The sequence below is a fragment of the Protopterus annectens genome, chromosome 6.part0 (genome assembly GCF_019279795.1).
Source record: "Protopterus annectens isolate FY-2018-M chromosome 6.part0, PAN1.0, whole genome shotgun sequence".
Classification (NCBI taxonomy): domain Eukaryota; kingdom Metazoa; phylum Chordata; order Ceratodontiformes; family Protopteridae; genus Protopterus; species Protopterus annectens.
This window is the reverse complement of record NC_056737.1, coordinates 204,484,024-204,502,883: the sequence shown is the minus strand read 5'-3', so window position 1 is coordinate 204,502,883 and position 18,860 is coordinate 204,484,024. Positions and strand designations below refer to the sequence as shown.

Below are 18,860 nucleotides of genomic sequence, written 5' to 3'. Positions count from 1 at the left end.
ATCTAATTACTAAAGGGTTCGTATCTAGAAATAAAGAGGTTATAGTGCCCCTCTACTCGTCACTCATTAGACCCATCAGAGTACAATGCCCCATTTGGGATGTACCTCACAAGATACTTCCAACAGCTGGAAATACTACAAAAGTACCTCCCCAAGAGGATTCTTGGCCTCAAACATATGTCCTATGCAGCCTGACTGAAAAAACTCCGGCTGTACTCAGTGGCATATCGCTTACTCAGAGGTGATCTCTGCCTGACTTACAAAGTCATGTCCAACTCAGAATTGATGGACATGCTCCACCTACAGAAATCCAAGTCACTGTGAGCCACGTGCTCTAGTGAGCTAAACCTTGCCACAACAATAAATAGAACATGCTGGAGGGAGAGATTCCTGTCAGAGACTCCCCATGCTTTGGAACAAAATTCCAAATTACATCAGGCAGAACCCCTCACTACCACTCCAGGAGAAACCTTGACGAGTGGATGGGTAACAGAAAATACACCCCTGGGATCACTTCATTGGCTCTGCTTGACAGAGGATCAGTTAATTAATCAATGGGGTGGCAAAAGCCGATACACTCTGGCTAGGCTTATAAATGCCCTCGGGCAGATAGGTTCATAGGTAGGAACTAGGCTATCAGAGTACCTACAGGTTGAAAGCCAAATAAAGACAACAACTTTAGATTAATCTTTTCAGGGGGCAGAGTAAGTCCCCCTTTATGATCCCATAACTCGTATATTCTAACTCCACAGTCACAATATAGTGAAGAAAAGGAAAACCCTGAGAATGTACAGACAGATCATACAATTCAAGTAACTGGGGTAAAATACACTATGATGTACAAAATTTGATCAAAATTCGTTTAGAGGAAAATGCCTCAATGAAATGGGAGTAAGCCGGAGGAAACTGGTTATTAGCAAGCTAGCAACAGAGAAGACCATAACTATTGTAAAGTGCAGTTTGTGGTATACAGAAGCTATGGCTAGAGCCTTTACTTTATTCATTATGTATTTAACAATACACTGTCCAGTGGTCCATGGTTTGATTCTCTCAGCCACTCCCTAAATGTAGGACTCTCAGAAAGTCATTTAACCAGACAGTACGCCAGGCTGAGGCCGAAAAAAGTGCATGGAGATCAGTGTGTTCTACCTTGGTCAGCAAATACAACTAAAATAAAATAATATAACCATCAATCCATCCACACCCCCTTTTCCCATTTCTGCACATGGGGTTAGGGTGTCATTTCAAAAGTGAATCATCTAGAATAACTATGATGGAAAGTAACGGTGGCTAGCCTTGCTCCAGCTGTTCTTCCATACCACACACTCACATGCACACTCACACCTATGGCCAATTTAGAGTGTTCAATCCACCAACTGCATGTCTTAGGAATGTGGTAGGAAACCGGAGCACCAGGAGGAAACCACATGAACACAGGCAGGACATGAAGACTCTGGACAGAAGGCATCCCAGCTGACAATCAAACCTAAGAACCTCTTGTTGTGAGGTGACCATGTCCCTGAATTATTACTGCTGAAAAAATTAACTATAAAATTATTTTGTAAAGCTAGCCAGAGAACCACTTTACAGTACAGGAATTGAAACTAAGTGAAGAGAATATCTTGAGGAGTAGGATTTTAATGCTTCTGAAAGCTATTTTAAGATCAGTGTGTGTGTGTGTGTGTGTGTGTGGGGGGGGGGGGGGGCATCTGCATGGTGGTTACTTTCCAAAGTTGTACAGATTTTTTTTTTTTTTATAAAACATGGTGTGTACAGCCATAAACGTGTCATGGATTGACCTGAATCCATGCTGGCAACATGTGGGGATACTATTTAGTTTATGTTCTAATATTCAGTCATACAAAATCTTCATAAATAATTTACTTACGAAACAGATGACAGACATAGGTCTGTAATCCTAAGATGCAGTGGGACTGGGGAATTTAGGAATGGAGGCTATCGGCTCACATTTGAACATGATATGAATGAGTGGACTGATGATACAAGAAGCCACCGTCTGCAGAAATGATATGTGAAATGCTTTAGAGTTAGATTTAGTCTTACTCTCGACTCGAGCTTTTCCAACAACCATGTTGTTATTTTACAAGTAACATCATGGAAGCAGATTAGGGTGGGGGATCAGGAGGACTGCTATGAGTTTCTGTGTACATGATGAAAAGTGAGGTAGCTGATGGAGATATTTTTGGAGATGATGAAGCGCAGTGAAGGGAAACGTATAGCAAACTCTAGTCGGGAATATATATATATTTTTTTTGAAGATGAATGTCTATAACCGTGAACTGAATTGTCACAGTAAGCTGTTTTGATAAGTTTCCAGAAAAACAGGAATGGAAAATGTGGCCATTTATTTTATTTAGGTGGAAGGGATGTGTATCTTTAATGGCCAACTTGCACTGCTTTCTGATAGTATGATGGTCTCTACTCTTATCATCTAAGTAGCAGGATTCCATTTAGTCCATCATTTCTATCTACATGCATGAGACTTCAACTGCAGGTTAGAGATGTTTTTTCATAACAGGTTCTGATAAAGTACAGTTGTGTAAAATCTTACCATAATGGCAGATGTCCTTCTCTTCACTGTTGCAGTATTCATAACAATAGGGATCCCTTGCCAAGGGCAGCCTGACGTCCAGTTAGTATACCAAAGTTTTAGGCTGCTTTAAGGTATGCCATACATCATACATATGCTCCTCACATAAAGTAGGGCATAAATTTGATGTTGAGACGTACCATTCTCAGAAAAGAGAGCCCCAGTAGGAATGTCAGTCAAAGGAATATTGAGGTAATCAGTACACCCACAGCAGCAATCAACCAGGGGCAGAGGGAAGGAGTGAGCAGAAGGACATCTACAGTTATGGTAAGATTTTACACAATTGTATTAAGTCCTTCCATTACACTGCTGCAGTATTCATTACAACAGGGAGAGTGCCAAAGTTCAGAAAAAAGAAGAGGAGGAAGAAGGACCAGCAGAGCTCTCTAGGAAGCCATGAAGGATGGCCCTAGCAAAACCAGCTCTGGAAATTCCATCCAACTTGTAGTGCTAGGTAAATGTATACACACAGCAGTCCAGGCAGCTGCCTCAAGAAGAGAGTTAGTATCCAAACCCTTGAAACAAGCACCAGAATAAGCCACAGCTCTAGCAGAATGAGCCTTAACAGAAGAAGGAAGGCTCTTACCATGAAAGGAATAACAGAAAGAAATGGCTTTAGAAATCCAAGAAGAAATAGTCTGCTTGGACACGGCTAATCCTAAGGACCTAGTATGAAAGGAAACAAAAAGCTGATCAAATTTCCTAATAGTTTTAGTCTTATCCAAATAAAATCTGAGTTGTCTATGCACATCCAATGTGTGGAGCACCTTCTCACTGGCAGATTGTGGAGAACAGAAAAAGTGGGTAAATAAATAGAATGACTCGAGGACAACTCATTCACCACCTTGGGCATAAAAGGAGGATTAGTACGCAAAGACACCCTGTCCTTATAGGATCATAGAAGAATACTAAGCTATCAGCCTGGAGGTTATTTTAAGCCTAGCCATTTCAACCCAATGTAATAACATAGAGGTACTAGTCAATACCTAAAACTGCATTTAGTGATGACTGCCCATGTCCAGGAGGGCTGTGGGCCAGTAGGAATTTATGGTGCTCATCCACTCATTCAGGTTCCTCTTGAACAGTGTCATAGAGGTGCTCTGTTTCACAAGAATTCGCAGCCTATTCCAAACATGTTGCAGTCACTGGAAGATAAATCTGTCTTTCCAGCATGCCCTATTTAAGCTGCAGGCCATATACAAGTCCCTGAAACTGGTAGCCCTAGACCCATTTGATTTACGGACATGCAGAAAGTTAATCAGGTTTGGGTCTTGGGTTGCTCTGTAGGCCAGGCATAAGTCTCCCCTAAGTCATCTATATGATACAGAGTATAGTGACAGGGATTTCAGTCGGTCCATGTAAGACTCATGCTGGAGGCCCTCAATGATCTTTGTTAGAAATCTCTGAGGTCTCTAATTGCTGTGGTGCTTAGTAAAGTACATACCAAATGAGATGTTCTACTAAATTATGGGGTGGATAAGTGCCAAGTATAGTGGGATTATAACTTTATCTGCTCTCAAGGCAATGCCTTTCCTAATTTCCTAATCAAGTGAGCTACGTGGAAAGCTTTCCTTACAATGGTAGACAAGTGCTGGTCGAAGTTAAGGTCATGGTCAGCCTGTGATCCCAGATCCCTCACCACTTCATGGGTATTACAGTATTGTTATTGATTTGATAGTTTGAGGGACATTCACTGTGCTGAAAGGAATGATTATGCATTTCTTTCCATTCAGTTTGAGACGCCAACTAATACACAAGTTGTTGGTCTGTGTGAGACCATCCTGGAATATACTGACATCATTTGGGGATTCAATGATTGCATGTAATTTGCAGTCATCTGAAAACATGGTAAGCTGCAACCCTTTAGTTTTGACCTGAACGTCTGAGAAGTATGTAGGGGGCCCTGCACTGACCCCTATGGCACCCTGCTGGTAACAGGTCTGCCGGTTGAAGTGGAATCACCCACTTTGAGTGTATGCGTCTGGTTTGTGAGCCAGTTGGCAACTCATCTTACAACAAAGGGGTTTACACTCAGTTTGCTAAGTTGATCGGTAATGCCTGAATGTGAAATTGTGTTGAAAGCCTTTGCCAAGTCGAGGTATGCTGTGTGCACAGATACGCCCTCATCAATGGCCTTGGTCACACTTTCAAAGAAATCCACCAGATTTAACAGGCAGAATCTGCTCTTCATGAAGCCGAATTGGGTAGGATCCAGGGTTTGGAGGTCGCCTATGTCTTTATATACGAGGTCCATATGATACGTTCCATGGCCTTACAGATGAGGTTGGTCAGACTTATGGGTCTGTAATTCTCTGGGTCTGTTGCTAGGCCACCTGTGTGGACAGGAATAACTGTAGCTGTTCTCCAGTCCACAAGAACAAAGCCTGTGGTTAGGCTATGATTGAAAAGGGTACTTAGTGCTGATGCTAGTTCATATTTTAGCCTCTTAGAAAACAGCATGGGATGTCATCTTGTCCCATTGAGACAGTGTTCTTTGCTTTGGACAGGGCTTTGAGTACCTATGCTTGAGATATGTATGGTGGGGGGAGTTTGGAGGAGGGTTTGTTGTAAGTTAGGAAGAGATAAGGGAGTGAAATTTTCCTTTAGTTTGGTTAAGTAGGCTTCACGGGGTCTTACTCACCATAACCTGGACCTACAGTAACTCCATGGAGTTGTACAGTCTAACTAGAAGTGAGATGAATTTATCTGTAATATAGACTGAAACACTGCCACCTTTGGTTTTCACACATTCATTTTACGGTCTGCACATATGGAAGGCATTCTAGTCTTGCATGGCCGGGGTGTATTCTCGGAGTACTGACAGAAGTAAGGGCTAACAAAAGTAAAGTCTTCCAAGAGCAATGTTGCAGGGAAGCTGAATCTGCAAGCATAAAAGGATTCAGGGTCAATTTTTCCAAAACAAAAAGATCCCAGGGAGGAGGAACAGGCTTCCTGAGAGGCCTAATATGAAGGATGCCTTTAAGGAATTCTTTAGTCTGAAATCTAGAAGCGAAAGGAGAAGATAAAGGCAGACAAGCAATGATACCCGATAAGTGAGCCTTAACAGAGGAATAAGCCATCCCAGCATTGAGTAATTCACATAAATAAGAGACAACCAAAGGAACATCCACAGAAAGTGGAACCAGGTTACGAGAAAGACACCAAACAGAAAACCTCTTCCATTTGGATAAGTAGGATTTCCTAGTATTGGATTTTCTAGCCTCCTGCAGGACCCTAAGCATGTCCTCAGAAAAAAAAAGGTGTCTACGTGAATCAAAATCTTATCACCCACGTGTCAGTTAAAGCGTGGACAGGTGGTGATGGATAAGAGATCCCTTGTCTTGTGTGAATAGGTCCACCCTGTGAGGTAACTTGTGATGACTGCCCTTGGCTAATTGCAGGGAACCAATGCTGTCTCGGTCAAAAGGAGAACAAAATTTTGGGAGCATCCTACTAAATTTTCAATAGGATTTTTTGAATGAGGGGAAGGGGAGGTAAAGCAGAAAGAAACGTCCCCTTCCAAGGAAAAGATAGGTCATTCACCTTCCAAACCAGAGGACCTGGGACTCTAGCTCGAAGTAGAGGAAGCTGTATGTTCAGAGGGAACTATTTGAGGAGTACCCCATTGGTGGACCACATCATTGTGGTATTGTCTATGAGAGGTCCTAGGGAGAAGAGAGGATGAAAAGCCAGAAGAACCAGCAGAAGAGCTCTCATCTCTTTGACAATGATGTGCTCTTTCTGCTGATGAGGCAACCACACCCCATGCACCATTAGGGAGCTAAAAGCTGCTCCCCATCCCATGTGTGAAGAATCTGTGAACAGCTCCCGAGTGGGATGAAAAGGAAGCCCTGGATTTAGAGACAACTGCCGAATCCACCAGTGGAGTTCCTTCTTGAGACAAGGTAGAAAAGGAACAACAAATTCCAGGGGATGTGGATGCTGAAGCCAAACTGATTTCAGGAACCACTGAAACTTCCTCGTGGAGTTTGGCCACAGGGAGCATGGGGATGGTGGATGCCATGAAACTCAGAGCTCTCACAAACTCCTTGGCTGAAGTGGAGGCAGAGAAGAGTTTCAAAGAAAGTAATGAGAGTTAACGCCTTGGGAGGAGGCAGGAATGTCAACATAGGCACCGTCTGAATGTTGCAACCCAGAAAAACATGGTCCTAAGAAGGAGTTTGAGAAGACTTTTTGAAATTTATTGTAAACCCTAGGCTCTGAGGAAGAGATATGGCAAAATGGAGATTTTACAATAGGATCTCTGGAGAGGATGCCTGAAACAGCAAGTCATCCAAGTACAGAAATACTTGGATGCCCTGAAGCCTGCAAACAGCAATCACAGGAGTGAGGCATTTGATGAATAGCCTTAGGGCAGTAGAAAGGCAGAAGGGCAAAGCAGAGAACTGAAAATGCCAGGAAGGAACAGAGAAATGCAAAAACTTCTCAAAAGGGATGGATTGGAATATGGAGATAAGCATCTTTGAAATCCAGAGACACCATATAAGCCTGAGGAAGCAAAACAGGTAAAGTCTGAAGGAGCAACATTCAAAAACTGGGCACCTTCAGAAAAGTGTTTAGATGAGAGAAGTATAGAATTGTTCTCAAGTACCATTTTTTTCTGGTTACTAGAAATATCCTGGAGTAAAACCCCCTCCCCCTTTGGGATACAGGCACCTCTTGAATAGTATGCAGAGTCAAAAGGTCCTGAAGCACCTCTGGGGAAAAAGTACAGCTATTCCTGAGGAAGCTGACAAATATCAATAAAAGGGGGAAATGATTTCCACACCATGAAATACCCCTAGCAAATAACGGACAAAACCCAAGAATTCAGAGTTATCTGTAGCTAAACAGGAAGAGAGACAGGTGAAGAGAAAGAGGAATGTAGCAGGGAAAAAATGGATAGTCAGACAGCACCTTGTTTGCCTGGAAAGGAATACTTCTGAGTCTCCAAAGTCTGAGTTGCCTTAGCAGTAAAAGCCAGCTTGCCACCCTTTTTGCCTTTAGGAGAGGGACCAGATTGCCATGAACAAAAGCTGGTTTATTGAAGTACTTTCTCTGAAACTTGGGAACAGGAGAAACAAAAACATTTGAGTTCCTGTAAAGCCTTCCCCTTATCCTGAAGGGACTTAAATCAGCAGAAGTTCCCCAAACAAGTGTTTATTATCAAGAGGGGCATCCATCAACTTAGCCTTGACATCATCAGGCAATGGCTTAAGCTGAAGTAAAGAATATTTCCTCATCACTGACCCAAAAGCAGCAACCATAGAAGAAGCATCTGCTGCATCATAACTACACTTGATGGAATGACTAACTACCTGTGAGGAGGTCCTGAACAGGGAAAAAAGCACAAGTTTTACCCTCTATCTGGAAGATCAGAAATAACCTAACAAGCCCAAGATAAAACAGCCAACACATACCTAGAGATATGGGTCTAGCAATTAATTACTTAAAAGCCAAGGTAGCTGAGGTGTACACCTTCTTAGATAACCTTTCCTTGGTTCTTGTGTCTTTATCAGAAGGCAGTAACTTGTGCGAAGGAAGAAATTGAGATGGCTTGTCAAGCTACAGACAACACTGAGGGTCAGAAGCAAGACACTTGTACAAAAAGTCCTCAGGCACCCTATAAAATCCATCAGGTTTCTTGGGAGCAGAGAATCAGGAGCTTTACAGGCACTGCAAAATGCATCCAACAAAGCAGCCAAAACAGGAGGAACAGTAGAAGGTTTAGGAGATTCCATATGAAGCAACTCCTAGAACCTCTCATGGATCTCAGAGACATTAGCACAATCCCATTTAAAAAACTCCATCATCCTGGAGAGTGTCCCCCCCAAAAGAAATCTCTTCAAATGGACTATCATAAGACTGGTTCCCTCTGATGGTCTGAAACAGACATCGGCAAAGCCTCCTCGGACGTGATTAAAGCCGGATCCCCGCCAGCCTCCAACCCGGTTGCTGTAGTGGAATCCAATAACAAAGCCGGGTGAACCTCCAGACATTCACTCACCTCAGGAGAAACTTCCAGCAGAGGCGGGGCAGCAGAAGATTCCGGCTGAGCCTTCTTAGCCTTCTTCCCTGACTGCTGTCCCTCTAGGTGGGAAGTTCCCTCCATAGCATCTTTCACAAGACATTTATGTCACGGATTCTGAAGATACAAAGCCAAAGAAGAAAGTTTACTATGCAAAATTTTGGTACAAAAGCCTGACAGATAGAACAGGAGCTATGGTCGTGCAAGGCACCAAGGCAAAACAGAAACTTTCATGGCAGTCTTTATGGGGAAATCAGTCTCCCACACTGGCATTTACCCTTCTTGGATGACATGAAACTCCACAAGCAACAAAAAGACAGTGAGAAAGGAACCCCAACAGGGTACTTAACTGCAATGGCTCAGAAACCAGCAACGGAACGTAGACATTCAGACAGACAATCAAAAGATGGTGTTCGGACTGGTGACAAAGAAGTTCTAAGGATAGTACATCTGGACATCACCTTAATGCCCTACTCTACACAATGAGCATACCTGTGACCTATAGCGTATCTTACAGCAACCTAAGGCTTTGATATACTGGCCAGACATTGTTCTGCCCTAGGCAGGGAATCTCTAATGTAATGAATACTGCAACCGTGATGTCAAAAGACATAATTTGTTACACATCTTTGAAAAGAATGCTATGGTCATGTCTCGTGCTGCCGATGAAAGCACTGCTATGATCATGTCTTGTGCTGCAGAAGTGCGTAGCAGTTTATATATATATATATATATTTTTTTTTTTTTTTTTTTTTAAACTGTGGAGGGTAATCACACAGCTCCATGTACTACAACAAACTTCCTAAGCATTTAAGTTGAGATAATGTTTTACAGGGTTTTACCAGAGTTTTCACTCACCTCATCTGCACAATTAGTGGAATGAAACCCAGACATGCTCCTTACTGCTACAAGTAATATGGTATAATTAAAACTTCAGGTGTATCAGCTTATTTTCCATCAAAGAATCAAAGACTTCCTTGTGCATCTGGGAAAGTGCACATAAATGTATTGGGCTGCTGTTGCAAAGTATTACTGTATGCAGTAATGCATTCCAGTCCAAGTTTAAGAAATGGCAAAAAACAGGGCAGATATCAAGCGTACCCACTTACTTGCCTGGTTTGCAATACTGTGTTCACTTGAATGAGCAGAACGTTCAATTTTAGCTTAAAAAGAGGTATGACCCAACTCCTACAGTTAAGGGGCTGAGTTTGCTATACAATCAATGCTTCCCCTATATTGCATCAAAACTAAATTACCTGAAACTTAAACAAGATAAAAGTAATGACCTAAAGTTCAGTTTAATGAAACAACAAAAAAATGCATTCTTTGCAGTGTAGCAAGTCCGCCCGCTGCCTCCTTTACCTCTCACACCCTCATAGTTGAACATACTTTTTATAAGTTTTGCATAATCATGGGGGAGCCCATGCACTCACAGTTAGACACTGCACTGGCAGGATTTCTAATGGGGAAAAAAAAAAACAAAAACAAATGGGGAGTTCCAAACTGAAAACAGAAATCATAAAGGTTAGTTTAAACTTGTCGACATCACACTAGACAACATGTATGAAAACTACAATTGACTTTGCTGCTATAAGGAGCAAGCACCTGTTTAAAGCACCCCCTCTCAGCATTTTACTTCCCCCCCAAACCCCTGTGGATCTTCCTGTTGCTCTCGTTGACTTCCACTATCACTCTATGACTTGCACAACACCCTTTCAACAAACCAGAAGATTATTCCCAACCATCTGTTTATCTATTTTTATTATGCAGAACTAAAACAATCAATGATACAAATACATGCACTTTAAATCTACATTAACAGTGCTGAGAAAATGCCAGCCTTAAAAATATTTACTGTTGATATGCAAAACCAAACAGCTTAATCCATGCTATGAATTTGCTTTCCTATACGTGAAGATAACCAGACAAAACTGTGCCTTATTATTAAGCATATGGAAATCCCAATATCTGTATTTAATCTTTACAACTCTAATAAAACAGATATATTAGACTAACATTGCAACATAATGCTGTAATGTAGGAACCAGGTAGTGCCAGACGAAACCCAACTAACCACATTTGTCCTCATCTTCCAGAGACTGGAATAAGATGCTACACAGAAGGCTGGATTAGGCAGTTGCATACCCAATCACTCACACATACTCCAAGTGTCAAGACCATTCAAGAAAAGAAAGACTCATCTCAGCCTCAGTATAAAATTTAGAGCAATCCTCTAACCTTACTTCAACATTACATGTTGCTCTGCAAGCTTACTGACACTTGTGTAAAGTAAAAGGAAGAATTCTTTCTTTCTCACATTACTGCTGTATATATTAAGCCATAATATTACAGGTAGTGACTATTTCAGTTTTTTTCATATCATCCCAATGAATATGTACCCATCTGAGTCTCACTCAGATGAAGCACATTAAATGGTCATGTACAGATCAATTTCTCAAACACTAAAGCAGTTCTCTGTTGATTACCATCTATCTGCTGCACACAGCAGCAACTCGAAACTCTCAGCATTTTAAACCAGTCTTACCTCGTGTCTGTTAAAAGCTTTTTAAAAGCAATATATGCATGGCACACAATTCGGATGCATAAATATATAAGTAAACTTCTGTACAGTGAGCGTATTTCAGCAGGCAAGCAAGAAATGCACCTCCAGGGAAAATGAAGGTAAAAAAAAACTTCCTACTGTACTTTGTCCAAGTGACTAACATACTAAACAGCTATGCATTTGAATAAATATTAACATTTATGACATCTGATGCCTAAAAGACAAACTTCCTCCTACAGTCTGAAAAGGTGGATGACTACATCAATTCTAACTATTCACTGAGAACCTGTGCCATTATTGCTGTCTCTTTAAATAAAATCAAACCATTTAATATATTTTCACAGTTAGTAAAGTACTTTATAATGAGTGTTTGAGCATGAAATCCAATTATTTATTTCCCCTTCTCTCGAGAGAGATTCAAGTCAGATCCTTTGCCAGGGTAACAGGTGTAAAGGCATAATGTTACAGAATGTGCTCATTAGTATGAACTAGTGATTAACCACCATGGGAGATGTACACTAACCCAAGCCAAAAGCAAAAGCTCGTAAAAAGACAAACATTTCTTTTCTAAATGTACTCTACCCTCATTAGTAAACTACTTTAAGTAAATTGTGATGTCCTTTTTTGGCTCCTTTGCAGTTTAACAAATAAAATAACCTACAGGACAATAAAATACTATGCTCAGAAATTCTTATGTGGACATGCTTTAACTATAAAGGCATTAAAAGCAAAGATATGAAACATTTAACTAATACAAAGCAGTTAAATGAACTTCTGTATTTGGCGCACATTTTTCCCCAAGAGCATTTATTGATAGCAATCAGTACAAAATGCTGCCACACAAGTACGTACATACTAACATTTTAAAACACAAGCAAACAATCGGAATACCATAAAAGCTTTGTCCAGTTTTGCTATTGATATTCATACCTCTACAACAAAATTTTAAAACACAACAAAAAATTAGAGATACCATAAAGCCATTATCTATTATTTTAGAGTAAACATATATGCTTTTCAAGCTATCCTACCACTTTAAAGAATGCATACTGAATAAAACTAAACCAAGGAAATAATTACACTACATAACCCCTTCCTTACTGCTAGCATTTAACTTCCTCCAACAAATCCACAAGTCATATCACATTAAAATGTGCTCCTACCTTTACTGTTAACTCGGTACTAAAACACCAGCATTAAAGCTCATCAGCATCAGGCTACTGAATCACAGCTATGGGAAATTCATCCTCAAACCATAGCCAATTATCTATTATATGACTCCCCATTAATATTCAAAAACGTGCATGCTGATTGGCCAAGCCCAACCAGCGTGCCCATTGTAAATCCCACAATATACCAATGGAAAAAGGTCCGGTCACGCAGACTTCTTTTCATTGGTTTATTATTTAAATTTTATTTTTATTTCTTAAAAAATAAAAATGAAATCTTTAGCCACGACTTCAGCCATACCAGAGAGGCAGCTTGGACAAAATACTTGGGAAATCAGGTATGTTATTTAAACTTAAACACACGTACCTGATATACCTTGTATTTCCTCCCATGCTCTCTCTCTCCTACCCCTAAACTGCCCTAAAGTTTTTTTGTTTTTTTTTTAATTAAAAAAAAAAAAAAAAAGAAAAAGAAAACAAAAATGGAGCAACAGAAACTTTCTTTTCTCTGTTGCTTCCGTTTCAAAGCATTGATGTACTGGGTATGCGTGGGAATGCAAGTCCCATACGCATGCACAGTACATTAATACAAGGAAGCAGTATACCACCAGCCGCAGAAGAATAGTTATACAAAGACATTATTTAAGAAAAGTAAGTATTTTTTTTTCTTAAATAATTTCATTGTATAATAGCAATAAATGACTCCGTGGTTGTGGCATATTGAAATTTACCCACGGTTGGCTTTATTTAATCACTCCAACCATACGTGGGAATGCAAGTCCCATACGCATGCACAGTACATTAATACAAGGAAGCAGTATACCACCAGCCGCGGAAGAATAGTTATACAAAGACATTATTTAAGAAAAGTATTTTTTTCTTAAATAATTTCATTGTATAATAGCAATAAATGACTCCGTGGTTGTGGCATACTGAAATTTATCCACGGTTGGCTTTATTTAATCATTCCAACCATGGGTAAAATCTTCAATATACCACACCACGTCGTTGGTTATTGCTGTAATAAACCTCAGTAAAATGCATAACTATATACAGTTTCCTGCCCTTCACACCAACTCACCCAACATAACATGACAGAACAAATCCTACCTGTACTGCATGGATCACAGTGATCACACTATGATATTCAGAAAAAGACAAATTAGTTAAGAGTTAAGAGAGAAGCACAATACCCGATCTTAAGAAATGTTAAGCACTCCCTGCTTTAGTTGTTAAGGTCATGTCTAGTGCTAGGCAGTAAAATCTGCCAGTACTAACTAGCAAATGACAGCTTCAGATTTGTTTCTGCCTGCAGTTTGGACCAATAATATGACCTTCCTGTTATAAACTTAGAGAGTTGCCAAAATAACAGGATGCAGTTTTGACTACATTTTCTGAAGGATACAAAGTCTGAAATTTAACTGCATGTTACTGTTTTATGAACTGAATCCTCAGTAATTTGTCTGAAAACCATGGACTTTATGAGAAAGAGACCAAACAAATGAGGCAAACATCTGGACATTCTATGAAAATCTGGACAGCTACAAGTCATGAAAGGTGAATATAAAAATATGGGACTGTGTTGCACTGTATTCTTGACCATCCTCGCTAAGGGTTTTACAGCTCTGAAAGCTAGCAAAAGACTGCTTTTTTTTCTTCTTTTTTTCCTGTAACTGGTAGTATGTGGAGAACATAAAACTCCATGCACTACAAAGAATTATGAGCGGGTCACTGAATCTAACCTACTGCCCAGTGTTCTCGACATAGATATTAAGATTCACCTCCCGAGCTAATTTCTTGTCATCCATGTCTCAAACAAAAGTCAGTTAGGACTGGTGACCTGCTCATGCTGAATGCATTTAAATGTTTATATTATATATAAACCATATTAAATGTTTAATTAAACCTTAATTACGCATTAAACATTTATATTATATAGAAACTATATTAGTGCGGTACATTCTTGGACAATGACAGATATGCCACTTTTGTGTAGGAGGTACTTTCAGTCTTTGTCCAGTTTTGACTAGCACCTAAGAAAATGCATAAATATGACTGACATTAACCTGTTTGTTTAACATGTAATGCATTGGGGTCTCTCCCAAACTTTACTTCACATCAAGGCTCCACAGCCTTAGCTCCCAAGCTTCTTACAGTCTTTCCCAGAAACTGGAAAAATGACTCTGTTGATGACAAACTGCCAGGAATCTATATGTAATTACATTAACATTTATTTTACTTTAACTGTGTAGGTGATCTAGTTCTGGGACCCTTTTTATTGAAGTTAAACCTAGTCCAATTCTGTTTAAGACTGTGCAAATCCCTGGCAAGGCATCACCAATTTTGTGATTCAAATCTGTTTTTTTTTCTCTCTCACCTAAGGATGTCCTCACATACAGGGACACCTAATAGCAGAATAGTTATAGAACAAAGAAAATATTACAGCACATACAATAAAAAAGGAAGTAAAAGACATCTGCCTTCACCTTACATATACTTTCTTGCTTTGGAAATAAGGATGCATAACATGTCATCTTACATACATAGAACCTTTGAATATCACTACCTGATCACCACCCAGCGCCACAGGTAATTATACTAGCAAAAAGTTGTGGAAGGAACAAAACACTCAACCAGTCAAAGAAGGCCATTTCCAATACGTAGGTGAAGCTGGCATAGACAGTGCCGTGCTACATGAATTACAGCATGCTGTTCTGAGAATATACATCAAAGACCCAGTAGTGCAGATCTGGCTCAGAAAATGAATGGAAAGGCTACAGTAACCAAGGAAAATCTATGATGCTAATGTCTGTACAGTAGCGACAGATGGAAGGCAACCGTGGTTTAAAAGTCTCTCAGAAGGCAGGCACAAACCTGTTAGATGGAATGATGCCATATCTCTTCTCCTTGGCAAGTGACAACTTAAGTTCCACAAACCCTCTCCTTTTTCTTTATGTTTTTTAATGCCATGGTGCAGCACTGAAGAAATGGAAAGCAGATGCAGTAAATATTCATGATACAACAGTTGTTGCAACAGTTTTTGCAAATAAATGATAGTCCTTAATTCTAAGTAGCTGTTCATCCTTTTAGTGCAGACATGGCATGACTTCAATCTCCTAGGATTTTTACTAGCATAAAAATATTAATTTAACTACTGGATCTGCATCTTAAGTTTAACCACTTCCTTGACATACAATTTAGTTATTTAGGAAAGGAGGTCAACAAAATGACATGAACTTAAGACGCAGCCAACTAAATTCTAAAAGGCAATCAAACATTGTTGAACCCATTGCAAACCAAAAGCAGTGCCAACTAAAACATACATACTAATACTAGTATAAAAACCTTTACTTACCTACTCTCTCTGCATCTGAAGTCTAACCATTATCTCCAAAGATAGTTAGTCCACAATCCACAAAATTAGCAGACTTTGGCAAGTAAGCAATGTTGTAGCCAGAACAAACCAAAGTTGGTGCCATTGCTACGGAGTCAAAAGTACACTTATCCACAACAGCAGCACTGAAAAGGTCCAGAGAGGACAGCAATGAAGCTAGTTTGTCTCTAGTTAGACTACCGAGATTCACCAGCAATGTCTGGCGTTAATCAATGAAATATTAACCTGGAATTATTGCTTCCAAGTGAGCTATGGGCTCTGTCTAACAGTATGGACAAATATATATGCTCTTACTCCAACCTCTACAAAAGTCAGGATTCCTTGCTTTCTGGAGAAAGCTAGATATTCTGAAAGTTGCAGAATATTTTTAAGAAAACTACAGCAGTACCATCTGTCATGCTGACATAGCTAGATGAATAAAAGTAGTTCTTAGCTCTATGCTTACATATTTTCTGTATCCCTTAGGACTGAAATCTATGACAAAAAGTTTCTTAAAAGTTAGATTCCAACAGACTTTTGTACAACATTTGTTAAGGTACAACTAGAGATGATGCCAAGCTTTGTTTTCATGGTACATCTGAGCTGCTACTTTAAATGAATCACTGAGGGGAGAAGTCCAGCAGACTAGACTTTGAAGCCTAGGATCTTTCATTATCAAAAACACAGCCCAGTAATAAGACAGACTCAATTTCATAGTACAACAATTTATGAATAACTCATATAGTGCAGACTTAATTAAAAGTACATAAAACGTAAAATCATACTTCATAGAGCTATTCAAAATTATCTATTTGAACAGTATTAGTGGTACACTCAGCAGTCTATTACATTTGAGCAATAAATGCCTTCCAATAATAATTACACTCAGTTCAAGATTCGGAAGTCTAAAGCCAATAAGCACAGAAACCTGAAAGTGCAATAAAGTTCTGACTGCAGCCTAAATGGTGCAGGACTAACTAGTGAACTGAATGGCAGAAGAGCCTGCCCAGTTTTGCAGGACAGCAAAGGACAAACCAACATCAGGGGAAGGCCTCTGTCTGCTGTAGCAGTGACAGCTTGTGGAGGCTGGGTACTGTAGCACAAAAAAAAAAAGGCCTGGGATGAGCACTTGCATGCAGTAGTTGGGATAGGAATAGTCTCGCAAATAGCAGTATTGTCAACACACAGCAAGTGGTTCACCAGTTCGATTCTCGGCTGGGATACATTCTGTGTGCAATCTGTACATCCTTCCTCTATCCACATGTTTTCATCAAGTGTTCCAGTTTCATCCCATATTCCACAGACATTCAGTAGGTGGAATGGACACTAAACTGGTTGTAGGTGTGAATGTACATGCATAGTATGGAAAAACAACACTGGCATCAGTAAATCGGGACATCCCCAGTACATGCCCTCTTCCCCTTATATCTAGGGAACAGGTCATTACTGCTCTCTCAAAGGCAATAAATACTGCCTCCGTGGGACCAGATAACATACCAAGCTGCATCCTATGTGAACTCAGGCAGGAACTTGCAGCACCATTAGGTGCCCTATTCAACCAAAGCCTGAGTACCGGCTTCGTCCTGAGTGGAGGACAGCCACTGTCATCCCTTTACATAAAGGTTGAGTAGCTGGGAAATTATAGATCCATCAGCCTAACTAGCCTGATCTGCAAGGCCATGGAACGGATCATGGACTTCATTAACAAGGACATTGGCAACCTCCAAGCACTCGATCCCACACAGTTTGGCTTCAAGGGGAGGTCATGTCTGCTAAATTTGGTCGACTGCTTTGAGACAATCAGCAAAGCCATGGATGAGGGGGAAGACTGTGCACACCGCCTACCTTGACCTGGCCAAAGCCTTTGACTTTATTTCCCCACTCGGGCATAACGGGTAAACTTTCTCAATTAGGTATCAATTCATATGTTACCAGATGAGTAGCAAACTGGCTCACTGACAGAACCCACCTAGTCAAAATAGGGAAAGCCACCTCAAGCAGTAGACCCCTAACAAGCAGCATACCCCAGGGTTAGGTCTTGGTGACGCTGTTATTTGGGATATACTTTTCTGAGGTGCAGGCCAAAACTAGTGGGCTACGGCTGACCAAGTTTGCAGATGACTTCAAGCTGGGTGTTGTCATTAATTCCCCGAGTGATGTGGACATCCTCCAAGAGGGTCTCACTCAGACAAATGACTGGTGCCAGAAACATGGCCGGGCTCAAGCTGAACACCAAAAAATGCATCATTTCGGTTTGAGAAGAGTGACGTCCCCACAAATTATCACACTGATAAAGTCCTAAGCAGGCACTCAGTCGTGAGGGATTTGGGCACCCAGGTTGATAGTAACCTGACTTTTGACCACCATGTTGCTTCCGTTGTACGGAAAGGCTTGTACATGACCCACCGGATAAGTAAGGGTATCTCATCCAGGGACAAGGAGGTCATATCATCCCTGTATTCTTCCCTTATAAGGCCATTATTGAGTACAGCACCCCTTCTGGCATGCACCTCACAAAGCACATGCAGCAGCTGGAGAGACCACAGAAGTTCCGCACCAGGAGAATCCAGGGCTTCAAACATCTACAATACACAGATAAGCTAAAAGCCCTATCCCTCTACTCTGTTTCATAAGACTTCTCAGAGGTGACATCTGTCTGGCATACAGGCTATCACGGACCCCACCTTGATGGGACTGCTGCATATTTGCAAGTCAAGCTCCACTCAAGTAACTCGCACCCTTGGCCTCAACTTGGTCTGTGACATGAACAGGACTTGTTGGTGGGACAGATTTGTGTCCCAGAGACTCCCCCATCCAAGGAATCGACTCCCTCTCCACGTCAAACAGAGTACTTCTTCACCCCTTTTTAAGCACAACCTGGATAACTGGATGGGAAACAGAAAATATACCACTGGGATTCCACTTGTGCCCCTGCTGGTCAGGGACATTGAGTGCTGACTTGTCTAAACATGGGCTAAACTCTTGGCTAGGCTTACAAGGGCCTCAGGGCCAATAGCCTAGTAACCTCATATGATGCTATGATCCTATGAAGGATAGTCACCTGGCAGTGTGAACACCAATTGTGAATGATGGTCACTGTTGGTATGACACCTCAA

At 40.7% G+C, this 18,860-nt stretch overlaps 1 protein-coding gene across 5 annotated transcripts in view; it reads right to left on the bottom strand.

The window, feature by feature from the left end:
* The window catches only part of FUT8 (fucosyltransferase 8), a 2,643,272-nt gene that overhangs the window by 1,247,418 nt on the left and 1,376,994 nt on the right, over positions 1-18,860 (bottom strand). The window contains exon 1 of one of the 5 annotated variants that reach the window (XM_044073923.1): positions 15,246-15,264. The exons of the other annotated variants lie outside the window; for them this stretch is intronic. The gene's annotated coding sequence lies outside the window, so the exon portion shown is untranslated. Of the gene's footprint in view, positions 1-15,245; positions 15,265-18,860 lie in introns of those variants that run through there. 5 annotated transcript variants of the gene reach the window in all.